Raw genomic sequence first — 25,813 nt, 5'->3', positions numbered from 1 at the left:
GTTGACATTTGAAACGTCCATTGTTGAATAGTGAGGTCGTACAGCAAACTCCATAGTCTAAGTCTTCCCAGTTTTAGAAGATTTGCGGGTACAATTTTCGGTTAAATTTGTTTGAAATTTTGTTTTCATATTTAATGAATAAGTGTAAATTTTGTTTTAGGATTATAAAATGTAGTGAAATGGTGGTTTTTAAAGATATTTGTTTGGGATTTCAATAATTACGAAGACAAATTTTTTTTGGAGTTTTTTCCTTTTCAAAAACAATATGGAAAGTTATGCAGATATTCTAGTAGCTAGCTCTTGTGATAATTTATTTGGATATTCTGGCAGCTAATTCTTGGGATAATCTATTCAACTAGGGTTTGTCGAGAAGTTGTGAGTGTTTATTGTGAGGCTTCACACGTAGTGTTTATTGCTAGGCTTCACAGGTAAAGGGCCAAATACAAGAACTAGATGGAAGAGACTTCAGAGGAAAAGGGCCGAATATAAGAACCAGATGGAAGAGACTTCATAGGAAAAGGGCTGAATACAAGAACCAGAGAGAAGAGGCTTCACAGGGAAATGACTGAATACAAGAACTAGAAGGAAAAGCAATTTGTCCCATAGGTTATCTTTAGCCTCTTGAGCGTTAAAATAATTTTTTTATTCTTTATTTCATAGGCTATACTACCATGAAGACAACTTTACTTGGAGTCTTTTTGCCTTTACATACACTATACTAGCATGAAAACAAATTCTAGCATAACCATATAAATTAAAAGGCTCCTAATGTTTATAGGCGTCAATTCATAATAATCATCAAAGGCTTCATAATACATCTCACTAAAACACTTCATAATGCATATCATGTTGTTAAAATTAAATAATACATCCCACCAAAACACTTCATAATGCATGTCATGTTGCTAAAATTAAATAATACATCTCACCAAAACATTTCATAATGCATATCGTGTTGCTAAAATTAAAAAATCCATAAAAACTAGCTATGATTTTGTTTTTAATACTATTAATTATAATAAGAATTAATAAATAAGTTAAACATATATGCACTTAGCACAAGATTCTTGATCATGAAGATTTATCCCTACTTTATCATGGATATTCTTAATTTATTGATAGGCTTTGTTACAATACCATGAGCCAATACCATGGTTTCTCAATATCATCTCCTAAAAAAACCATAACTAAGTTCATATGACACTTGTTTATATAATTTTTTTTTAATTAATCAATTTAATTAAAAAGATAAAAAGGGCATAATTACTTAACCATTGATGGAGCTTTAAATTCTCATTATCCATCTAACCAACTTAGATCCATCTTAACTCTAGATCTACTAGGCTCCCAAACTGATCAAATATTTTTTCATTCTGAATTAAGATAAATTTAGGCTCTTTTAATTATTAATAATCAAAAAAATTATTTCTATTTATTAATTAGTTTTTTTTAGTAACTTAAGAGTAAAATGTTTTAATTATTAATATATCTATATATATATATATATATATTTAATTTTATTTAATTTTTTAATGTTTACCTAACATAATAGGATAAGACATGACAACATCATTTCTTGATTAAATAATCTCTGAACCAATAATTATTGATAATTTAATTAAAATTTTAAAACTCTATTCTAAAATAAACATATAGTGTAGATTCTTGTAAACTTAAAACTAAAAAACAAATAATTTAATACAATCAAATTTCTCTAAACTAATCAATTTATTAAAATAATAACTTTGACTATACATTAACATATAATTTCTAAAACAATTATTTATTTAAAAATATATTTTCAACTACATAAAAACATAATTTTAATTTTTAAATTTAAAAATAAATAAATAAATAAATAAAATAAATAATTTCAAAATAATAAACTTATTTATACATTCAAAAATAATAAGTTTAATCTGACATTAAAAACATAATCCAAAACCCGCCCCCCTGCCCCCAACAAATGGATGGCAGTACATAGCGCGAAGAGCACGACGCCTACAACTGTAAATGCAGGGATCGAGACAGATCTAGAAGTGAAGACTGAGCAAATATGTTTTTATAACATGTAAAAGTAACGTTAATGCACTTGTTTTAATATAGTATCATATTATTAATATATTTTATTTCTATTATAATAACATTTTTAGTTAAAATAATTAATTCAATAAGGGGTTATTATTAGCTATTGGATATTTGAATAATTGATTTATTTAATATTTTAATAATTTTTAATATAATAATTTAAATAATTTTATAATAATTTATTTAATAAATTTTAATGATGATGATGGTTAATGTCTATTAAGACCAAACTTTGGTCTATAAAACCTAAAGAAAACGAATTATCTAGTTTGATTTAAGGTTTTATTTCTATGTTCAAAAAGCTTGGAGAGAAACCTCTGGAGCTCACTATAATTTTGAAAAAGAATTATTTAATTTGATTTAAGGTTTTATTCCTATGCTCAAAAAGCTTGGAGAGAAGCCTCCTAAGCTCACTATAATTTTGATATGGAAGAAGACTAGGAAGGTCAGTATTGCAAAAAAGATTATGAAAGTGAGATCTAATGTGGTTGTATGCAGGGCACTCTAAAAAGAAGTGATTTTCATCCTCCATGTTCATATTCTCACAGAGATGGCAGATCCATAACAATTTATTTTATTATTCTAAAAATATTTAATTTAAAATTTAGAATAAAAAATTATTATTAATTTAACACGATATTAAATCGATAAATTTTGATTTTTAATATTTATTATTAAATATTAAATGGACATAAATATTTTTGAATTAAATAATTTTATAATAATTTCTGAATTGAGGCTTTTGTAATCTATAATGAATTAAGAAAAGTCTTTCTGTAGAAATTACATAATAGAATTTTTTGGCCGAAGCGTTTCAAACCAAGAGAGGATGGTTGGATTATTAGTAGAAGTTGGGTCTTCTCTCTCCTCCTAGTTTTTTAGGTTTCTTTTTGAGATTTATTTTGTTTGTTTATCTATGTAGGTATGGGTGTCCTTTTTATAGTATTTGTTGTTGGTTTATTCTTCATTAGAGTTTATATTCTTGATCCTTCATGTTTTCTCAGGTATTTTATCATCCTGGTTCATATCTCCTTTTAGTATTTTTGTTATTTGTTTAATAAACCTCAACCCCGTATTTTATTGTTGACATATATATATATATGTGTGTGTGTGTGTGTGTGTTAATTATTTTTATTTACTAAATGATCTTGTCTCGATTAGGGTCTTGATTCATTTTTATAATTTTCGATTTCCCTCTTTTTTGGATTTTGATTTATTATTATTATTATTTGTTTTTAATTTAATTTAATTTATTTATTTTTGTTTTTTTTTCCTGGTTAGTAATAGAATTTTTTTAATAATATTCGATTTTAATAAATTTATTTAAATATTATTTTTCAAAAATTAATCGTTGTTTAATATGTTGGTTACTTGTTAATATTTGTTTTTAATAAATTAATATCATAATTTAAATATTAATTTTCAAAAACTAGCCATTTAATATAGTCGTTACTTACTCTCAGCAATGAACACAGAAAGCTGCGTCGGGAGCATATGAGTAAACACTGCCTATTCATTAACAATTTCTAGCCGTCGCTCTGCTCCTCTGCGCCTGTCGACTGCTCGGCCCTCGGGCTGCTTGGTGGGCTCCGTAGGCCTCCTGTGGGCTCTTCCCCTGCGAGGTGCTCCCCTGCGCGGTGTCTCCCTGCGCGGTTCTTTGTCCTGAATCTGCTGGGACTCCCTTCGCTCTGTGCGTAGCTCCTGAGATGGCTTGTGGGGTTTGATCCGCTGCTTCAATGGATCTGCCCCCTCCGCCCCCCCATTCCGATGCCAAAGCCTTCCTTAAGCTTCTGGAATCCCTGCCGAAGAAGAAAGCTTCAGAATCTGTGAAGTTCGTGAAACGTTTGGACGACATCCCAGAGATCTCGCTTCCCCCTGAGGGTCCGATCAAGGTCGCCCTTTCCCTGGCTGAGAGAGCTCTGGTAGGTCAGTTTACGGGCCTCTGGCCCTCCCCCAAATCCACGGAGAGCTGGATTGCTAGAAACTGGGCTCCGTTGATTAAGAATGGAGTCACCTTGTATTTTTTAGGGAAGGGGTTCTTCATGTTTGAATTTACTGATAAAGAGGATAAGGATCTGATATTCTGGAACGGCCCCTATTTCATGGGCCCTCATGGGTTGTATCTCAACAAGTGGACACCTGATTTTGATCCTTTAGTTGACATTCCCACAGTCGTTCCTGTGTGGGTTAGGCTGCCCATTCTGCCTGTGCATTGCTGGAATTGGGATTCCCTAAAGCATATCGGTAACACCTTGGGGAAATTCATCGACCGAGCAAATAATAAGGATCAATTTGACTGTGCAAGAATCTGCGTTGAAGTTGACCTGGAAGTTGGCTTGCCTGAGGCAATAAAGATCAGGGTTGGAAGCTGGTCTCATGTTCAGAAGCTGGACTATGAGCAGCTCCCGTTCAAGTGCAGGAAATGCCAGGTTTATGGCCACTTCGCTCGGAACTGTCCAAAGAATACTGAAATGGAGAAAGGTAAGGACGAAGGCTGGACACAGGTTAAAAGATCCAAAAATGCCCACAAAGCCAATCAAACAGACAATATAAAAGGCAATGGTTCTCAAGTTGCCCCTAGAAATCAAACCCCTAGCATGGAAGAGCAAGGAAACAAATACACTCTGTTAAGCCCAACTTTGGAAGGCTCCCTAGAACCAGAGATACAGAAAGAAGGATCGATCCCCAAGGAGTCCCTCAAGGAACCAATACAGGTGGAAAGCAATGAAGACAGACCAAAAGAGCCTCTCATTGAAGAGACAGAGGAGGTGCAAAGCTCGGAGGAATCAGAAGAAGAAGGCAAAATAGGAGCTTCCCAAACCTCGGCCAGAAGATCATTGAGAGGTCGAAAATCTGCGAGGGAAAAAAGATAACAAGAGACCTACAAAGACAAGCTCCAGGGAAGTCAACCAACCCTTGAGAAGATTTTGGCAAATACTCCGAAGAAGAACAGAAATCAGCCCTAGAGCTCTAAGGGAGCTCACCATTCAAAATGCAAGTGATGAAGATTGTCTCCTGGAATTACAGGGGAATGGGGAGCAGAACAAAAGAAGAAGCTATAAGAAGCTTGATAAGAACAAAATCTCCAGACATTCTTCTTATCCAGGAGACTAAAATGGAGGATTCTGCCTTCCTCCAGATCGGCAAGAAGTTGTGGAAGCAAAGCGAAGGACAAGCAGTCTCAGCTCAAGGTGCTTCTGGTGGACTGGGCACTATTTGGAATACAAATAAATTTACAAAGATTAGAGAAGTTAAAAATACCCATTGGCTGTTCTAAAAAATCCAACACGTAGAAACAGATACGACACTCTCTCTTTTCAACGTGTATGCTCCCGTTAGCTCAGCAGAGAAAAAGCTCTGTTGGGACTCCATAAGGAATCTGGCAGATATTGAAGACTTAGCTAATATTATTATAGCAGGGGATCTTAACCTAACATTATCATTGTCTGAAAAACGTGGAGGAAGCATCGTCAGGGATCCGGCGCGGGAATGGGTTGAGGATTTGCTTCTCGACTGGGATATGATCGACATCAAGCCTTCGGCTGGGAAGTACACATGGACAAACAAAAGAATCGGTCCAGGCCACATCGCTGCAAGGTTAGATCGATTTCTCGTTCAAAGCTCTTTTCTTCTTCTTGGTCTAGAATCTAGAATGAATATTCTTCCTTGTAGTGTTTCCGATCATCGTCCCATTAAACTCGAGTTGCTGGCTCATTCGGACCAAGGTCCCATCCCTTTTAAATTTAACTCTCATTGGGTCAAGGAGCAGTCCTTCTTGCCTCTGATAAAAGAAACCTGGAAACTCCCTGTCAAAGGTTCTGCATTCTTTGTATGGGAGGAGAAACTCAGGAGAGTCAAAGCTGCTCTAAAGTCCTAATCCTTACCAAATCCTGCTATGGAAAGGAAAAGGATCCAGGAATGCCTCGAATCGCATCATCTGGTATTGGAAAACGCTGAGATCACTAAAGAGCTACTTGACAAGGAGGCTAACCTTCAGCGCATGCTCCTTAAGGCTAGCTTGGCAGAGGAAGAGTATTGGAGACTGAAATCCTGCAGTCTCTGGCTCAAGGCAGGAGATAGAAACTCTTCTTTCTTCCATAAGCAAGCTCAGGCCCGAAAATGTTACAACTCCATATCTGAAATTAAAGTTGAGACTACCACCCATAGAGATATCAAAAACATAAAGAATGCGGCCTACATTCATTTCAAAAATCTTTATAGGGAAGAAGAGCCCGCCGATCATGCTTCTCCCCTAGTGAATGAGGTTCCCTTACTGATAACCATAAGAAATAACCAATTTCTGGAGGCTGAGATCTCCAACCATGAAATAAAAGCCGCTCTCCTCACTATGGAACCGGATAAGGCCCCGGGCCCTGATAGTTTCACTGCCGGATTCATTCAAACCTGTTGGCAGATTGTGGAGAAAGACCTATGCAAAATGATACAGAAATCCCAAGAGTGCCAGAAAATTGGGGGAAGCACTAATTCGGCCTTCTTGGCCCTCATTCCCAAGGAGAAAGGAGCTAACTCCTTCAGCCGGTTTCACCCAATATCCCTTTGTAATATAGGCTATAAGCTGATCACCAAAGTTATTGCCAACAGATTAAAAATCATCCTCCCGGACATCATTCCTGCGAACTAGGGAGGATTTATTCAGGGAAGACAGATCGTGGACAAATTTGTCCTGGTCCATGAGGTGATACACTCTAGTTTGGTTCGCAAAGAGAAAGGTATGGTTGTCAAGCTAGATCTTGAGAGTGCCTTGGACAGAGTGAGACACAGCTTTCTCTTGGATGTCCTGCGCAAATTCGGATTTGGCCCCAAATTAATCAACTCGATTAAGGCCTGTATCAGTGAGCCTTGGATAGCCCCTCTGGTGAATGGGAGGGCCTCAGACTTCTTCAAAGCTTCTCGTGGTTTGAGGCAAGGGTGTCCTTTATCACCTCTTATCTTTGTCCTCCAAGCCTCCGTTCTCAGCTTCCTCTTGAACAAAAAGCAACAGGACCAAGATATTATGGGTCTGAACATTGCGAGAGGGGTTAACAACATAAATCACGCGTTATTCACGGATGATTCCCTCTTGCTGGGCACTGCCTCTGTGTCTTCAGCTAAAAGTTTCAAAGAAGTGGTTGATGACTACTGTGAAGACTCTGGAAGCAAGCTGAATAAGGGAAAATGCCATGTCTACTGCTGGAACACCCCTGCCTCCTCATTACAAGCCATCTCCAGTTGTTTGGGTTTCGCGGCATCCTCATCTTGGTCCTCCTTCAAGTATTTGGGCCTCCCTATCTTTCAAAAACACGCTGTCAACAGAGATTGGTTGCCCCTGCTGGAAAAGTTCGAGTCTAAGATCCATTCTTAGGGTTTCAACTGGCTGAACCTAGCAGGTAAGTCAGTATTAATAAAAGCTGTCCTTAACAGCCTCCCCATATATCAATTTGCAGTGATGCTGGCCCCTGTTGGAATCATAAAGAAAATGGAGGAGCATATCAGAAAATTCTTTTGGAAAGGCAGGAAAGCTAACGAAAAGAAAATTCCTCTATTAAGCTGGACTAAAGTCTCCATGCCGAGATTGGAAGGCGGCCTGAACTTTAAGAACCTTTGCAGGCAAAATATGGCATTGGGAGCTAAATTGATCTGGAGGATTATTGCCCCAAATCCAGGGTGGGCTCAGCTCGCCTTGTGGAAAAAGTTCTTTCGTGGACAGAGGAAAAGGTGCTTAGATCACCCCAGAGCAAACTCTGGCTCACTAATTAAAAAACTCTGTGCAAAATCCTCCCCGCTAATCAACGACCATGCACACTAGATCCCGGGTAATGGCAAGCAAATCAGAATTTGGGAGGATTGTATAATGGGCTGCGACCCTTTGTCTGACGATCGCTCCCTGTCAGCGTTGAAAGACTGGATGCACAGATCGGGGTTCATTACACTGTGGGATATATCAATTTGTGAGAATGGTCACTGGCTCAGCTGGATTAATTTCGAGGTGCCCCAGTCCCTATCCAACGAACTGGTAACCTTCTCAGACTTTCTGAATGGTAAGGCTCCTTTGAACAGCAGAAAGGCAGACACTCGAGGTTGGGGATCGTCGCCTGGGCGTTACTCCATCTCTCAGGGATATAGGAAGATCTCAGCGCATCCACATGTTCCCCCAGATCCGAAACCTTGGAAAGGAGTTTGGTTCCAGCGTTCGCTACCAAAAATCGACCATTTTTGTTGGCTCCTCTGCCACCAGCGTATATTGACGGATGACAGATTACACAAAAGAGGTTACCACGGCCCCTCTCGTTGTTCCCTGTGCGGTGAAAATTCAGAAACTGTTGCGCATTTGATGCTGAATTGCAAGTTTGTAGTCGATCTATGGAATGCGACCTTAGGCCCTTGGAGGGCGTATTTCATCCTCCCCAAGAATATTCCAGAGCTGTTCTCGATCTGGATGCGGTCGTATCCCGAAGGCTCTCCCCAAAACGTCCATCTCAAAGCTGTCTGGTGTATTCTTCCCAAATTAATCTGTTGGCACACCTGGCTGGGAAGAAATCAGAGGATCTTCAGAGATAAGAAGAGAGATTTCAAGATTGTCTAGGTTAAAATCAAAACACAGTTAAAGGAATGTGTTGGCGATCAGCTTGATGGGGCAGGTATGAGTGACCTTGATGCAGCTTGAAGCGATTCCCTGGACCTTCGATTTATTGAAATTGTCAGGCCTCCAGTTCTCCTTAAAAACTGGCAAATTCGTCTTAATGCTTCAGATTTCTTGGCTCTTTGCTCAAAGCAGGAGCATTTTATCCTCTTCTTCAATGGGGCTGCCAAAGGCAACCCGGGCAGATCTGGTGCTGGTGGAGTTGTTAAGAGAGCGGATGGCAGAAATCTTCTCAGATTTGCCTGGGGAGTGGGCTTCAACACCAGCTTTCAAGCTGAAGCTCTGGCCCTTTTCCAAGGGCTGAAGCAACTTAAAACTCTCGGAATCAATGATGCAATAGTGATGGGAGACTCCCAGACTATCATAAAAACTATTATTGACAGCTCTGTCCCATCAGATCTAAGGCTGTCCAGGTTGATTATCAGAACAAGTATCCTTTCAAATTCTTTTCAGAGCTTGAAATTCTATCATGTCAAGAGAGACAACAACAAAGAGGCTGACACTGAAGCTAAGAAAGTTGCTCTTCTCCCCCCCGGAGTCATTCTTAGAGATGGAGAAGAAGGTCGGGACCCCATTCCTTAACCACCCGGTGTTCATGATTTACTAGCTTATACTGAAGCAGTTTGTTTGCATTTTTAAATTGGGAAAAATAGAGGCGGTTGCCAGAAAAGCAGTTTGTAAAAAACTCTGGTGTAGCATAGGAAAAGAGACCTCGGTCCTAGACATTCCGGGTTTTGCTCTACATACTGTAATTAGAATTGCAGCATTTTGGCCAGAATTTAATATATCTCTCTAACTGTTTCTGTTAAAATAAAAATAAAAATATAGTCGTTACTTAATAATATTTATTTTTAATATATTAATGAATTATTATGATAATTTAAATATTATTGTTCAAATAAATTATGGTCTCTACATTGCTCTCTATTTAAGCCTTTGTCATGATCATCTTCTTGATGTTAAACCACACTTGTTGGTTCAAAATACATTGGCTGAAAATATCTTTTATGTAATTTTTACCAAAAAAACTTTTCTAATTTTATAATAATTTATTTAATTATTCTAATATAATAATTATGATATTTTAACATTTATTATTAATTATAAATATAATATAAATACGCTTGAATTAAATAATTTCATAATAATTTGTTTTATTATTTTAATATACTAATTATGATATTTCAAAATTTATTATTAATTATAAATATAATATAAATACTCTTGAATTAAATAATTTCATAATAATTTATTTTATTATTTTAATATAGTAATTATGATATTTCAAAATTTATTAATTATTTATAAATATAATATAAATACTCTTGAATTAAATAATTTCATAATAATTTATTTTATTATTTTAATATAATAATTATGATATTTTAAAATTTATTAATTAATTATAAATATAATATAATAATATTAAATTTTAATTTTAATATTCTTTCACTAAATTTTTAAGTTTTAATTTTAATATTCTTCACTAAATTTTATATTTTTTTATAACTTTTTTATCACACTTTTATACATAAAAAGTTATAATATTGGAAAGGTGTGATACATAAAGAAAATAAATTAAATAAAAAAATGAAATAAAAATATAATTTTCATTATTGTATTTGAATATTCTACAACAATTTATTTCATGATTCTAATAAATTTCAGTATAACAATGGTTATATTTCAAAGTTTACTTCTATTTTTAAGTTAATTTTGATATGATATTATATTATATTAACCAATTTTAATTTTCACTATTTACTATTAAAATTCAATTAAATTCGTTGGCCAGAAACCTATTCTATGGATAATTTTTTTAAGAGATATTTCATAAAAACTTGATGGTATTCTCTTGTATGGGACATAAACATTTTTAAGAGAAAAATCTCAAATTTTGTCATCTTGACATGCGAGGATAAGATTTAGTAAGCATTTTGGAACATGTGTGCAAGGACCTAGTTGCCTACTTCAATGTAGGGCCTTATACAGGTAGGACGACCTTAATTAGCTTATCTGCATAAAGGCCTACTAATTTTCCGTGCCTAATCAAATGAAAAAAAATAAAATATTAGAAAAAAATAAAGAGGGTTGAGTCCAAGGTTATCTAGAGTTCTTGGTGTCAAAATCTTGTGGTAGACTATTACAAAGATGACAACTCATGCCAAAAGAAAATCAAATGATCTTTAGTGTTATGGGTGAATAGTGAATGGTAAAGTTATTCAAAATTTTCACTCGTTTACATATTTGTAGATTTTTTTTTGTTTTTTTAGTCCATTTGATGTCCATTTATGTGATGCATGCTTTATTTTTTATTTTTTTTTGTTGTAGTTGACTTTTTGAGTGCTTTTGAGTATTGCAATATTATTAATGTTGAATGTGGTGGTAATAAAGAGTAATATCTCAAGCATTTTCACTTTTTTGAGTGTTTTTGAGTATTGGAATATTATTAATGTTGAATGTGGTGGTAATAAAGGGTAATATCTCAGGCATTTTCAGTTGAACAGAAGAGAGGGTGGGGAACCTAATGCCAAGATCCTAGTCAGTGATGTCACCTTAAAGGAGATATTTTTGAAATTTGTGTCAAAAGTGCCTTGACGAATGTGGAAGGGAAGGTTGCATGTCTTCCAAGTGTCAATGGAGATGACATAGGTTAGCTCAAGCCCAATGAGAATTGGGGATAACCCAAAAATTTGAGGTAGTTAGTGACATTTCTAAGGAAATATACAAGGTGCAGAGAGGGGAATTTTTTTATGTTTGAGGATAGTTATCGATATAGTTTCAGGTGAATTGAATTGGTCTAGGGGATTGCGGTGAGGGAATTATGATTGACTAGAATAGTGTAACTCAAGGACAGAGCATGCATTCACTCAACAAGGCGTAACTCAACAATTAGAGCTAAGATTTGAGCATTGAAGCAATCAACAAAAAGCTATCAAGGAGGAGAATATGCCTATCAACCTAGAATTTTAGATTGAGGTAGGAAATCTCCTGAAAATTTCAAAAGAAAGTAACATATGTCTTCTAAGGAAAAATTAATATGAGGACCATAAGTATGGGGGATACTCAGGGATCCCATAACCATGAAGAAGAGGTTAGAGCCATGAATTTGAACATGGGTAATGTTGGGACAATGTTGAATGGGCATGGAGAAGACATGCCAGAGGATAAAGACCTAGTTGAAACTGTAAGGAGACTCAAAATGGAAGTACTCAACTACAAAGCTAATAAGAGAAACACAACAGATTAATATTGAGATTTTATAGATTCTGAATTTTTTTTATAAAGGAGAATAAACCAGAGGTTTGACTCTGAGTAGGCATAGGAACATGACTCAAAAATCAGGGGGAAAGATGTTGAGGGTTTATGGAACTCTAGGAGTGTTGTTGGGAATATTCATTATTCAAAAAGAAAACCCACTAAGAGAATCCATGTTTCGTCAAGATGAGAAAGTGATTCAAGCAGGTCACTAAGGCAGTCAAGAAGGAAACCAAACTTGGATAGTTTGCAAGGGGAACTCAAAAAGCCCAAGCTACCCAACATTAATGGTGAGTATAAGAAGGGAGAAGAGGTTGGAGCATGGTTATTGGAAATGAGAAAGTACCTTCAGCTACATGATTATTCCTCCAATTTATAGGTAAGGATTTCCATCTATCACTTGAAGGGAAAAAATATATATATGGTGGGAGGAGCTCAAGGAAGTAAAACAATTGGATGAAAAAACACAATTTCAAGAAAAGGTGCCAAATATATGTAGCCCTAATGGAGGAGAGTGTTGAGGATCATGCATCAAGTCTAGGGGACCACCCAGTACTTAAGTAATTTGAAGATGTGTAAATTTTAGAAATTTTAGGGCAAGTGCCTAAAAGAGACATTGACTTCTCTATAGATTTGGTACTTGGACCTACACTAATGTCCAAAACACCTTACAAGATGAGCACACCAAAACTAAAAGAGTTACAAATGTACTTGGAAGAGATCTTAAGGAAATGGTACACATGCCTAAGTGTATCACCATGGGGTGCCCTAATCTTCTTTGTTAAAAAGAAGAATAGTACACTGAGACTGTACATTGACTTTCATAAGTTGGATAAGGTCACCATGAAGAATAAGTATCCATTGCTAGAATAGCTAATTTGTTCAACAAGCTCATGCAAGCTAAAGCATTTTCTAAAATTGATCTAATGTTAGTGTATAATTAGGTAATGATTAAGGAAGAGGACATCAGTGAAACAACATTTTGACTCAATATGGGCATTATGAGTTCGTAGTGGTGCCATTTGGGTTATCTAATGCATCAAGTGTTTTTATGTGCCTCATGTTGGATTTGATTTGGGTTGACCTAGGTTCAATCTATACTGTGCACCAACAAAACCCTCAATCACTGGCCTTTTTGGCAATGACCTGCAAGTAGATTACAGTCTCACCCGAAGTGACTATGGGAGGATGTAGGACCAAGTTTTTGTAGCCTTGAAGGATGTCAAGATGTGTTATTATTATGTTTTCTTACTCTTATCATTCATAAATCACTTTGCAAATTTCATTAATCAATTAAACATATCATATAAAGCCATAAATCATCATTGTGCTGAAATAAAGTGTAACTGTAAGAAACTGCTATGCTAGAACAGATAGTAAGAAAATGTACACATGAGACACCAATTTTACCATAGTTCACCCCAATGTGGGGAAACATACACAAAAACAATGCTAATATAATGATTCTTTGCACAACAAATAGTTCTTGACCTACGCACTTATTGAAAATAGCAACAAGAAAAAATAAAAATAGAATCCAGAATATTCCAATTTTAATTTGTCCTTGAATTAAAATTGTGAATTAAATTCCAATTTAGTCTCACCAGCTACTTGAAAAATAATTAATTAATTCATTATGGATTAATTCATTGGAGAAATTCAAGTTACAAGTCTTTCTGAACTCATGCAACAGTTATCCCTTAAATTAAGGAGATTATCCCTTAATTAAGGAGATAAGATTGAGGTATATTTGAGTTGTAATTAGTTAGCTCAATTTACTGAGTTAAGTCCAATTAAATTAGTTTCACACTGTTTGAGGAACTAATTGTGAGTTATCAGTCACTTGATGCATGCATGCACTCAACAAGTGTACTCCAGATAACTGAAGATTCGCTCATCAGAAACTCATGCATGTCTATTCTAAGAAAGACCCAGTTGAGATTAAAGACAAGGACAGTGTACTATTAGTTGCATGTTTTCCTATAAAGGAAACTCATCCATGCATTCAAGGGAAGGTTCCTTGATGTTTGCGTAGTTTTACAGGGTGTGAGATTAGTGTGAGAGAGCAATGTTACACTTGGTAATAGGACGATAACCCAGGAGAAACTACGCAAGGAAATAAGAGGCTTGAAGGGCAGAGGAGAAGGTTTGTGAGAAGCCTTGTTTGCATATGAGCATCCAGGAGGATTGTACTGAGAGCTGGTTAGCTGTGAGAGTTAAGGCTTTGTATTATTCTAATATATTTCCATCTTGTCTGATAATACATATAGTGGGGTTTTTAGTTGAGGCTTTCCCCTGAGTATTCTTTTGTGTTTCATGTGCATTGATTCTTCTTCTGGTTATATGTGTTCTGCTTGATCTTGCTTAAATATTTTAAGCTTCCGCTAATTGATTGTAGAAGTAGATTAAAGTATTTTGCTTTAGTTATATTGCATTATCAGATTAATCTATAGTCAGATTTTCTACATAGACCTCAGAGGTAGATTTGTATAGAATTTGTAGGAAATTCTACATGGTATCAAAGCCTAGTTTATCGGAGCTGTGAATAGTATACGGAAAAGAGAATTCGATGTTTGAAGTTTAGGGTTGCAGGTGCAAATCAAATTCTTATCATAGTTCAAGGTTGGCCAATGTGGTTCTATGGCTTGAGACTTGAGTATGCCTTGGAAGGCAGCTTGAATTACATAGCATGGAAAGATCACATGGAGGCTATATTAGAAGACAATAGCTTGAAGGATTTCATTAATCAAGAAATCCCAAAGCCAGGCTCAACTAATGCAAAAGAGTTGGCTGAATCGAAGAAGTGTGTGGCGAGGGTGAGATGGATCATCCTTGAGGTAGTTCGAGACCATATTGTATCGAGTCTCCATGGGAAGGATACTCCATATTCAATGTGAAAGACGTTGAAGGACCTCTACCAGAATAGCAACGACTAGGGGAAATTGGCGCTCAAGGATAAGCTTCGAAGAATCAAGATGGATAACAATGATACTATTTCCACATATCTGATCAAGCTCACCACTTGCAGAGATAAGCTTGGAAGTGTGGGAATAAATACTGTCGATGATGATATGGTGAGCCTCGCTCTACTTGGCCTTCCAAAGAGCTGGAATAGCTACTAGGACTCTTTGAATGGAAGGGAGAAACTGCCGGATTGGGAATGACTGTGGTCAAATCTCATGTAGGAGGAGATCAAGAGGAGCACTCAAGATGGTTCGTCATCCAAGGATGATGATGAAGAAAATCTGGCCTTAGCAAGTAAGGCAAGGAAAGGTAAGGGGAAGGCGTCCCATTCTGAATTGAATTCTTCTCATGGAGGGAAGAAGGTTGACAAGTCTATAGTGAGATGCTTTAATTGTCATGAGATGGGAAATTATGTGACTAATTGCCCATCGAAGAAGTCCAAGAACGGATCCTCAGAAGGATCGGAAGGTGAGGCATTAACCTCTTAGTTCGAAATGGAATTTACTCTCATCGCATGCATGGTGTCATCGACGATGGGTTATGGTTGGTATCATGACAATGGAGCCTCATTCCACATGATCGACGATAAAAGTTTATTCAGTACCTTGGAGGAGAAAGACCTCAAGATGCGCATAGAGATGGGTGACGATGAAAGGTTTATTGTTTCAGGAGTAGGCACAATTGCTTTTCAAAGGGAGAATGGAGCTCCTATCACCTTGACAGATGTGAAGTATGTTGATCTAGATTGTCATTAATGTCAATATTAAGCCAAGGAGAAGCAGAGCAGAGTTGTGAAGAACAGGAGCAAAGCCATTGGGAATAGGATTGCATCAGTGAGAGAGAAAATAGAGTCATCGGAAGTCATGGAGAGATATGACCAAGGGAAACTGATATCGAAAGAACAAAGAGAAATAGAGCTATCAAAGCAGGGAAGAATTTCATTAGAAGGAACAAAGAGGAACACACATCAGGAGGAGAAGCCAACGAAAGAGCAGTTAACGGAGGAGCATCGCATGTAATATATGCCGAAGAAGAACTATCAGAATCCAAAGGGAAGACTGATCAGAGGAGCAAGAGAAGCATAGAGGAAGAGTCATTTGAAACCACTAGAAGCAAAGAGTGGAGAGTCTTACTCTGTGTAACCATGTTCAACAGTTAACCGACGGGTTTGTAATAGTGGCAATGCTTATCGGGCGGATGCTAGGCGGTAAGTGGTATTTAGAGGAGAGCGCCCGATTCCATTAATCGAGGGACACGTAGCACTCGGGTGGAGAGAGAAAACCAATTTTTAAGGTGGTTATTTCTCTTGCAAGTGGCTCACCTGAAATGCATGTAGGTCGTTGGATCTAGCACGGGTTGATCGACGACGAAGGTTCAACAGACGGTTTTGGGTTGATTGGGTTAAGTTGGGACCATTAGATCTGGAGAGAAGATCGACAGTGGAGGATTGCTAAGGAATACCACAAGAGTGTAAAGCCATGTCATGATAAAATATGTGATTTCGATATCTATATCTATATATCTATATATATATATATATATATATATATATATATATATATATATATATATATATATATATATGGACCCACGGGACCATTACAATATGATGTAATATAATATCGTGTCCGTCGCAATATCGCAAGCCTTGTTAAAGTTTTTCCACATTGAAATCCACTGATTGCGATATAATTGTGGACCCAACTACACCATTATAGCATGGCTTAATCAAATTTCGCATCCACGGTAATCGCAATGTACAAAGGAATGTCAATCCACCAATTGCGATGGAGCTATGGACCCGACGGATTTATTAACAAAAGTTTATAATCATATCACATCCAGTAGGGGCAATCGGTAATCGGCCATTGGCGATGTTATAGACATGACTTATAAAAGGCCTCCTAAAAGTTGCGATTGCGATTGAGATTGTGACGTGGCATGTGGGACTAGCCATTATATATTTCTAACTATGTAAATCTATGATATTGTTACAGGAGGACAGAGGATGTTAAGGGGCATCGGCAATGTTATATCATGAAGACAAAAAGTTGCGACTGTGGAAGCTGCGATTGCGATTTAAGGAGTGATGTGATTGCCGTAAATAATGATGGGTCCATTGTATGAATATTGAAAAAAAGGGGGGCCTCTCTGATATAGTTATTTCCTTAATATGTAATATTATTACAATACGGCCTCTCTTCTGCATTAACGTGTCCTGGAAGAATTTTATGAATTCGAAGAGACAAAGGAAGCTAAAGAGTGAGTGCAGAGGAAGCCGAAATATCAAGCGAGTGAAGAGGAAATGAGCAGAAGCCGAAGGTTAGGAGTATCGGGCATATAAAACAGAGGACAAGGGAAAGTTTGACGTGCTGGCAAACTGTAAGAAACAGAGGAAGCTGAAGTTCTGGCAGAGGTGGAAGAAGCAGGAGGACAAAAGTAGTCACAGGTCCAACAGGGTTGGGAGCAGAGAATTACAACCAAACAGATCCAGATAGTCTACAGCAGAGGGTTGGAGCCCTTAAGGTTGGTGCCTCAAAACTAGAAGGATTGGTGTCCTGGGAGTTGGTGCTCCTAAATCCAAGGTTGGTGCCTTGACAAGATAGAGTTGGTGCTCTGGAGGTTGGAGCCTCACAAAAAAAGTCCAAGTTGGTGCTTGGCAATAGATTGAAGCCATATATATATATATATATATATATATTGTACTTGATTTATTGCAAATATTACATTAATAAAAGCATTTATTCCTGTTATCTACTTCTGTGTTCCAATTATAAATGTTTTGACTGGTAAGAGTAACAATTAAAAAGAAATACTAATTCACCCCCCCTCAGTATTTCCAACAATTGTTATCAGAGCGGGCTTCTTCATATCAGCCTAACAACTTGAAGAAGGATTCTCAGTCACGATGAGAAATCAAGAAGTGGCAGGAAGACCTCCTTTGCTCGATGGCACAAATTTTGGTTTCTGGAAAAAGAGAATGTCCTACTACTTAATGTCCCTTGGACCTGAAGTTTGGCATTTGGTCTTAAATGAGTACATAACTCCTTTCACTCTTCCAACAGATCAAGATGAGAGGAAAGTCTACGTTGCAAATGCAAAAGCCTTAAGCTCCATCACTAGTGGAATCACTGATTCTGAATTTACAAAAGTCATGAATTGTAACTCTGCCAAAGTATGGGATAAGCTAACTGGCTTATATGACGGGGACTCCAATTTCAAGAAGGAAAAGCTTCAAACTCATAGAAGGCAATTTGAAAATCTGAAAATGGATGATGAAGAAGATATTGCATCATACTTTCTCCGAGTAGCTGAAGTGGTCAAATCTCTTAAAGGATTGGAAGAAAACATTGAAGAAAGCACCATTGTTCAAAAGGTCTTAAGATCTCTCCTAGACAGATTTGACTCCAAAGTAAGTGCCATAGAAGAAATGAAGGATCTAGATACTCTCAAAATGGATGAACTCCATGGAATCCTTATTGCCTATGAGATGAGAAAAGGTTTCCCAAGTTCCAAAGATGTAGCATTCAAGGCCTCAAAATCAAAAAAGGGGAAAGAAAGGAATGCCAGTAGTGATGACTTTGATGTTGAATTCAAAATGGCACAATTTTTACAAAGGTCATAGAAAGGATCTAAGATAAAAGGTAAATACCCTCTTATTTGTTTCAAATGTGGAAAAATAGGTCATTATGCTGCAAAACGTCCTCATAAGCATGACAGTGATGATGAAGAAAATTCTAAAAGGATGGTATACAAAAAGAAAGGGTTCAATAAGAAGAATTTCCTTTCTAAGCAAGATGAGTTTGATGAAGATGAATTAGTCATCAAAAAGAAATCAACTAACTAGTTCCCTCGCCGCAAAGGAGGTAATGAAGAGTTAGATGAAGAAAATGACCATGCTGGAAGCCAAGAAGTATTATTCATGGCATTCACAAATGATGATGACTCAAGGTTAGATGGAAATGTAGATGAATTGTTAATAAGTTCCATTGAAGAAAATGAGAAATTACGGAATAAAATCATTTCTCTCAAGGTAGAAAATGGGGAAACAAAAAGAAGTGAATATCTCTTGAAAAATAAGCTAAAAGAAAAAGAAGAAGCTTGCGAAGAACGTGAAGCTGAAATAGTATCTCTGAGGAAGGAATTGGAGCAAGTTAAAAAGGGTTAGAAAAGCTCTCAAATACTTGACACTACTAAATAATCAAAAACTTCAACATGAAAAATCTGGAATAGGTTTTAAAGGAGAATCATCAAGTACTACGAATAATGCGAAAAGCTATGCCGACGTACTTTCTAGCAACCCAAAAGAAGAAAGATTATTTCATCAAAGGCTCATCCCAGATCCAAAGAATGAAGAGAGAGTAACTCCAAAGAAGAATTTTGATTCGAATCATGGATGTTACAACTGATACAAAACAGTATTTCATCAAAGGCCCATCTCAAATCCAAAGAATGAAGTGGGAGTAACTCCAAGGAAGAATGTTGATTCAAATCGTGGCTATTACAATAGGTACAAAACTATCTTTTTTGGGCATTGTTTCCATTGTAAACATTTTTGTCATCAAGCTAGACATTGCATGGCTCGTAAGAATGACAGACCAAAACTAAAGGATCAAATAAACAAACCATATGGCCCCAAAGGGAAAGGACAAATCAAAACCTACAACTCTTTTGATCCCTTTGCCAAATTTGATCTGATTTTCTCATTATGTAATAATAATGGACACATTCAACAAAATTGCCCACTCAAAAGAGGAAAAGCAAGAAGTGAGAATTCCAACACGGATAAATGTGGCCTAGCTCTATGCACTCAAAATAATGAAAATCATTGGTTTGTGGATACTGGGTGCTCCAGATACATGACAGGGGACAAAGGGAAGTTTTTCTCATTGAACACAAAGGAAGGAAATGTATCCTTTGGAAGTGGGTCTGCCAAAATTGTTGGAAAAGGAGCTGTTACTATTATTAATGGAAAAGGAAAAGCTCAAAATGCTTTGCTAGTAAATAGGCTCAAACACAACCTCCTGTATGTTAGACAAATCTATGATCAAGGACATAATGTTGTCTTTAGCACCAAGGGCAGTGAAATAAGGAACTCTTCCTCAGGGGAACTTGTGGCGAAAGAGGTTAGAACACCAGACAACATCTATATTATGAACAAGATTCAAGAATATAAATGCTACTTAAGTCAAACAGATGAAAGTTGGTTGTGGCACAAGTGACTTGGACATACAAGCTTCGATAACTTGATCAATATTAGCAAGATTAAAGCAGTACGAGACATTCCAAAGTTATTCAAACCAAATCAAGGAGTATGTGGCCCATGTCAACATGGAAAGCAAACTAGAACAAGTCACAAGGCCAAGGAGTTCTCTACATCAAAGCCTTTGGAGATCATTCATGTTGATTTATGTGGACCAACTAGAACTCCGACACTCCAAGGAGAAAGGTACTTTGCTTTATTTGTTGATGACTATACTAGAATGATGTGGGTATATTTTATAAAATATAAATCTGAAGCATTCAAGTGTTTTAAGAATATTAAAGCTCTTGTGGAAAATAAAAAGGACTCTAAGATTAAGTGTCTCAGAACAAATAGAGGGGGGGAATTAAAATCACAAGAATTTGATGAATTCTGTAAAATACATGGAATTAAAAGAGAAATATCTGCTACCAGAACACCAAAGAAAAATGGGGTAGTTGAAAGAAGAAATTGAATAGTTCAAGAAATGGCAAGAACAATGTTAATAGTAGTTAACTTGCAGAAAATTTTTGGAAAGAAGCCGTCGGGACAACTGTCTATACATTGAATCGAACTCAATTGAGACCAAATAATGAAAAGACTCCTTATGAATTATGGAAAGGAAGACCTGCGTCAGTAAAATACTTCAAGATTTTTGGAAGCAAGTGCTTCATAAAAATCAATGATGACTCACCAGGAAAATTTGATTCACGGGTTGACGAAGGGATCTTTCTTGGATATTCTATAAGAAGCAAAGCCTACAAGTGCTACAATAACTGACTACGGAAAATAGTGGAAAGCATTGATGTAAAAATTGATGAAGACCTTCTAGAAAAAGAAATTGAAGAACATGAAGTTGATCCTCTCATTGAAGAAGAAGAACCTGAAAAAGAAGAAAAAGACCAAGGAAAAACCAAGGAAAAAGAACCATCTCAAACCCCTTCAAAGACGAAATTTATCCCAAAATATCACCCAGAAGAGCAGATTATTGGCAATATGGATGAAGGAATGCAAACCCGAAGAAGTATGACTAGAACACCAAAGAAGAATGATGTTGCTCTTCTATCCATGATAGAACCAGAAACATTTACTCAAACAAGTAAGGATCCTCATTGGGTAAAAGCCATGGAAGAGGAAATGTCTCAAATTGAGAAGAATGAGACATGGGAGCTGGTACCTCGTCCAAAGGACAAGAACATAATATGAACCAAGTGGGTGTTTAAAATCAAAATGAATGAAGATGGACAATAATCAGAAACAAGGCAAGGCTTGTTTGTAAAGGCTATTTACAAATTGAAGGAATTGACTTTGAAGAAACATTTGCACCAGTAGCTTGTGTGGAAGCTATCAGGATGTTCTTGGCATTTGCTTGCTCAGGAGGATTCAAAATCTATCAAATGGACGTAAAATCAACATTTCTGAATGGGGAACTCAAGGAAGAAGTCTACATGGAGCAATGAGAAGGGTTTAATCTAACAGAAGGAAAAGAATTTGTTTGTAAGTTGAAAAAGGCATTATATGGGTTGAAACAAGCTCCTAGAGCTTGGTACACAAGATTGGATCACTATCTACAACAACAAGGCTTCAAGAAGGGAGTGGCAGGAAGTCATCTATATATAAAGATGGATGAGGATAAGTTACTAGTCACCCTTGTTTATGTTGATGATCTGATTTTTGCTAGTAATAATGATGAGATGAACCATGAGTTTTCTCAAAATATGTCAAAAGAGTTTGATATGTCAATGATAGGAGAGTTATCTCACTTCCTTGGACTACAAGTATCTCAAACCATGACAAGAATGTTTATATCTCAAGCTAAACATCTTAAAGACATGCTTAAAGATATGGAATGGAAGACTGTGCACCCATGAGCACACCCATGACCACACAGTTGCAAATTGAGCAAAAATGATGACTCCCCTCTGGTAGATGCAACTCATTACAGGTCAATAATTGGTTCCCTTCTGTACTTAACTGCTACGAGACCCGACATTATGCAAGCAGTAGGAATGGTGGGAAGATTTCAATCAGCCACTAAACAATCCCATTTGTTAGCTGTAAAAAGAATTCTTAGATACCTGAAAGGAACTCCTGATTTCAGTCTCTGGTACCCTAAGAGCTCAACTCTTACTTTGACTGCATACACTGATGCTGATTGGGCCGAAGTGTTGATGATAAAAAAAGTACTAGTGGAAATGCATTCTTCCTGGGAGACTGTTTAGTATCTTGGCTCAACAAAAAACAGACATCCATATCACTATCTACAACTGAAGCCGAGTATATCGTTGTTGCAGATTGTTGTACTCAAATACTATGGATGAAGGAATCTCTAAAAGATGTCAACATAGGTACAAATCAACCAATTACCATCTATTATGATAACACAAGTCTGATCAGCCTCAGCAAAAATCCAGTGATGCACTCAAAGACCAAACATTTACTAATCAAGTATCATTTCCATTGTGAACAAGTAGCTGATCAAAACATCAGCTTGGAATATATCAATACTAAGGAGAAGATAGATGATATTTTCACAAAACCTCTTCCTCAAGAAGCATTTGAACATTTTCGTCAAAAGATGGGGGTTATCTCTTTAGCATCACTTAAGTTGATTCATAAAGATGTTGTAGGATAGCGGGAGCAGTTCGACAAGGGGAGTCCTTATGCACTCCTTTGCCACTGATGTCATTTGGGGAGAGAAGAAGAATATTGCCATCAATGACAAAGGGGGATATTTTTGATCTAGATTGTCATTAATGTCAATATGAAGCCAAGGAGAAGCAGATCAGACTTGTGAAGAACAAGAGCAAAGCCACTGGAAAGAGGATGGCATCAGCGAGAGAGAAAATAGAGTCATAGGAAGTCACAAAGAGATATGTCCAAGGGAAACTGCTATCAGAAGAACAAAGAGAAATAAAGCTATCAAAGCAGGGAAGAAGTTCATTAGAAGGAACAAAGAGGAACACGCATCAGGAGGAGAAGCCAATGGAAGAGCAGTTAACGGAGGAGAATCGCATGTAATATATGCCAAAGAAGAACTATCAGAATCCAAAGGGAAGACCAATCAAAGGAGCAAGAGAAGCATAGAGGAAGAGTCATTTGAAACCATGAGAAGCAAAGAGTGGAGATTCATTACTCTGTGTAACCACATTCAACAGTTAATCGGCAGGTTTGTAATAGTGGCAGTCGTTATCGGGCGGACGCTAGGCGGTAAGTGGTATTTAGAGGAGAGCACCCGATTCCATTAACCAAGCGACACATAACACTCAGGTGGAGAGGGAAAACCACTTTTTCAGGTAGTTATTTCTCTTGCAAGTGGCTCACCCGAAATGCATGTAGGCCGTTGGATCTAGCATGGGTTGATCGATGGGGAAGGATCAACAAACGGTTTTGAGTTGATCGGGTTAAGTCGGGACCGTTAGATCTGGAGAGAAGATCAACGGTGGAGGATCATATATATATATATATACTGTACTTGATGTATTGCAAAGATTACATTAATAAAAACATTTATTCCTGTTATCTACTTCTGTATTCCAATTATAAATGTTTTGACTGGTAAGAATAACAATTAAAAAGAAATACTGATTCACCCCCCTCTTAGTATTTCCAACAAAGTATGTGCCTAGAGTGAAGAAGAACTTAGGATTTGTCGCGATGTTGGAGGACAAAGGCTACGATGTTGTCTTTAGTAAGGGAAAGGTTTTCCTTAGAGACATCACCGTGAGACAAGTGAAATAGATCGGTTCACGAGTCAAGAACTTGTATGCTCTTGAGGTTCAAGATGCATGCAAAGCCTTGAGGAGCAAGGCAAATGTTAGAGAATTGGTGGTTGAAAGGGAGAGTAAATTACCTCTCAACATGCAGTCCTAGAAGGGGTCTCAGACAATTATGGAGGAGCCATAATTGGAGAAGTGGGTAGAGGGATCACATGCATCCATACCTCCAGGTGTGAGGTGGGGCGATGTGAAGTGATAGTCCCATGAAGGCTGAAATTGGATAGCGTCCATTGAGAGGTTTTATCTCATGGATTGTACCTTGCTACGAGACCCCAAAGTACATAGTAGTGGGAGGAATTAGTGGGATTGATGCAGTCAGAGATCAAAGTGACAGAGGCTAGAGTAGTCAGATACTGAAGAGAGAATAGAAGGATTGACAACAATGCAGAAAGGCTGAGTTAGTAGAAGCGCAAAGTATTCAGTTGACAGAGGCAATAGCAGTTAGAGAATTTGATGACAGATGCATCATACTGATTCAGGTTGGATGTTTTTTTGTTTCTAGAGATTGATGGAGCAACAACACTAGAGAGACGTTTTACATGCAGAACATTCCAAAGGTTTAGGATTGTGATCGAGTTGAATTCCTTTCTTGTTGAGAGGGAGTGTTGAAAATAGAAACAAGAATTGATAAAAATAGAATCCAAAATATTCCAATTTTAATTTGTCCTTGAATTAAAATTGTTAATTAAATTCGAATTTGGTCTCACCAGCTACATGAAAAATAATTAATTAATTCATTATGGATTGATTAGTTGGAGAAATTCAAGTTACAAGTCTTTCTGAAGTCATGCAACAATTATCCCTTAAATTAAGGAGATTATCCCTTAATTAAGGAGACAATATTGAGTTATATTTGAGTTGTAATTAGTTAGCTCAGTTTATTGAGTTAAGTCTAGTTAAATTAGTTCCAAACTATTTGAGGAACTAATTGTGAGTTATCAGTCAGTTGATGCATGCATGTACTCAACAAATGTACTCCAGATAACTGAAGATTCCCTCATCAGAAACTCATGCATGTCTATTATGAGAAATACCTAGTTGAGATTAAAGACAAGGACAATGTACTATCAGTTGCATGCTTTCCTATAAAGGAAACTCATCCATGAAGTCAAGGGAAGGTTCCTTGAGGATTGCATAGTTTTACATGGTGTGAGATCAATGTGAGAGATTAGTGTTACACTTGGTAATAGGAGGATCACCTAGGAGAAACCATGCAAGGAAATAGGAGGCTTGGAGGGCATAGGAGAAGGTTTTTGAGAAGCCTTGTTTTCCTGTGAGAATCTAGGAGGATTGTACTGAGAGTTGGTTAGTTGTGTGAGCTAAGGCTTTGTATTATTCTGATATATTTCCACCTTGTATGATAATGCATATAGTAGGGTTTTTAGCTGAGGCTTTCCCCTGAGTATTCTTCTGTGTTTCATGTGCATTACTTCTTCTTCTGGTTATATGTGTTCCACTTGATCTTGCTCAAATATTTTAAGCTTCCACTAATCGATTGTAGAAGTAGATTAAAATATTTTTCTTTAGTTATATTGCATTATGATATTAATCTATAGTCATATTTTTACATAGATCTCAGAGGTAGATTTGTAGAGAATTTGCAGGAAATTATACAACACTAAGATGTAGGTTGTCTGCGCACTCAACTGTAGAGCCTCTTATTCGCCACAAAGCTACAGATCACAACAATGCAACCATAAACACTAATATAGATCATAACGATGATTCTCTTCTTATTATTTGACCCTATATATACTATTACATCGAGGGTCACATCATCAAATACCATGGTCCAAATACCATGGAATCCCTAAAACAAGTAGCTATGGTCCCAAAACCAAT

The 25,813-nt window shown here is 36.8% G+C and overlaps 1 pseudogene; it reads left to right on the top strand.

Moving 5' to 3' along the window:
• The first annotated feature begins 11,783 nt into the window (after window positions 1–11,783).
• Window positions 11,784–25,813, top strand: part of LOC149227104 (DNA replication licensing factor MCM7-like) — a 72,209-nt pseudogene continuing 58,179 nt past the window's right edge.

Source organism: Pinus tabuliformis, chromosome J, assembly GCF_031772625.1.
Source record: "Pinus tabuliformis cultivar Carrire ecotype Pingquan chromosome J, CPIR1, whole genome shotgun sequence".
In the NCBI taxonomy this organism is placed as follows: domain Eukaryota; kingdom Viridiplantae; phylum Streptophyta; class Pinopsida; order Pinales; family Pinaceae; genus Pinus; species Pinus tabuliformis.
This window is presented reverse-complemented; position numbering and strand designations above follow the sequence as displayed.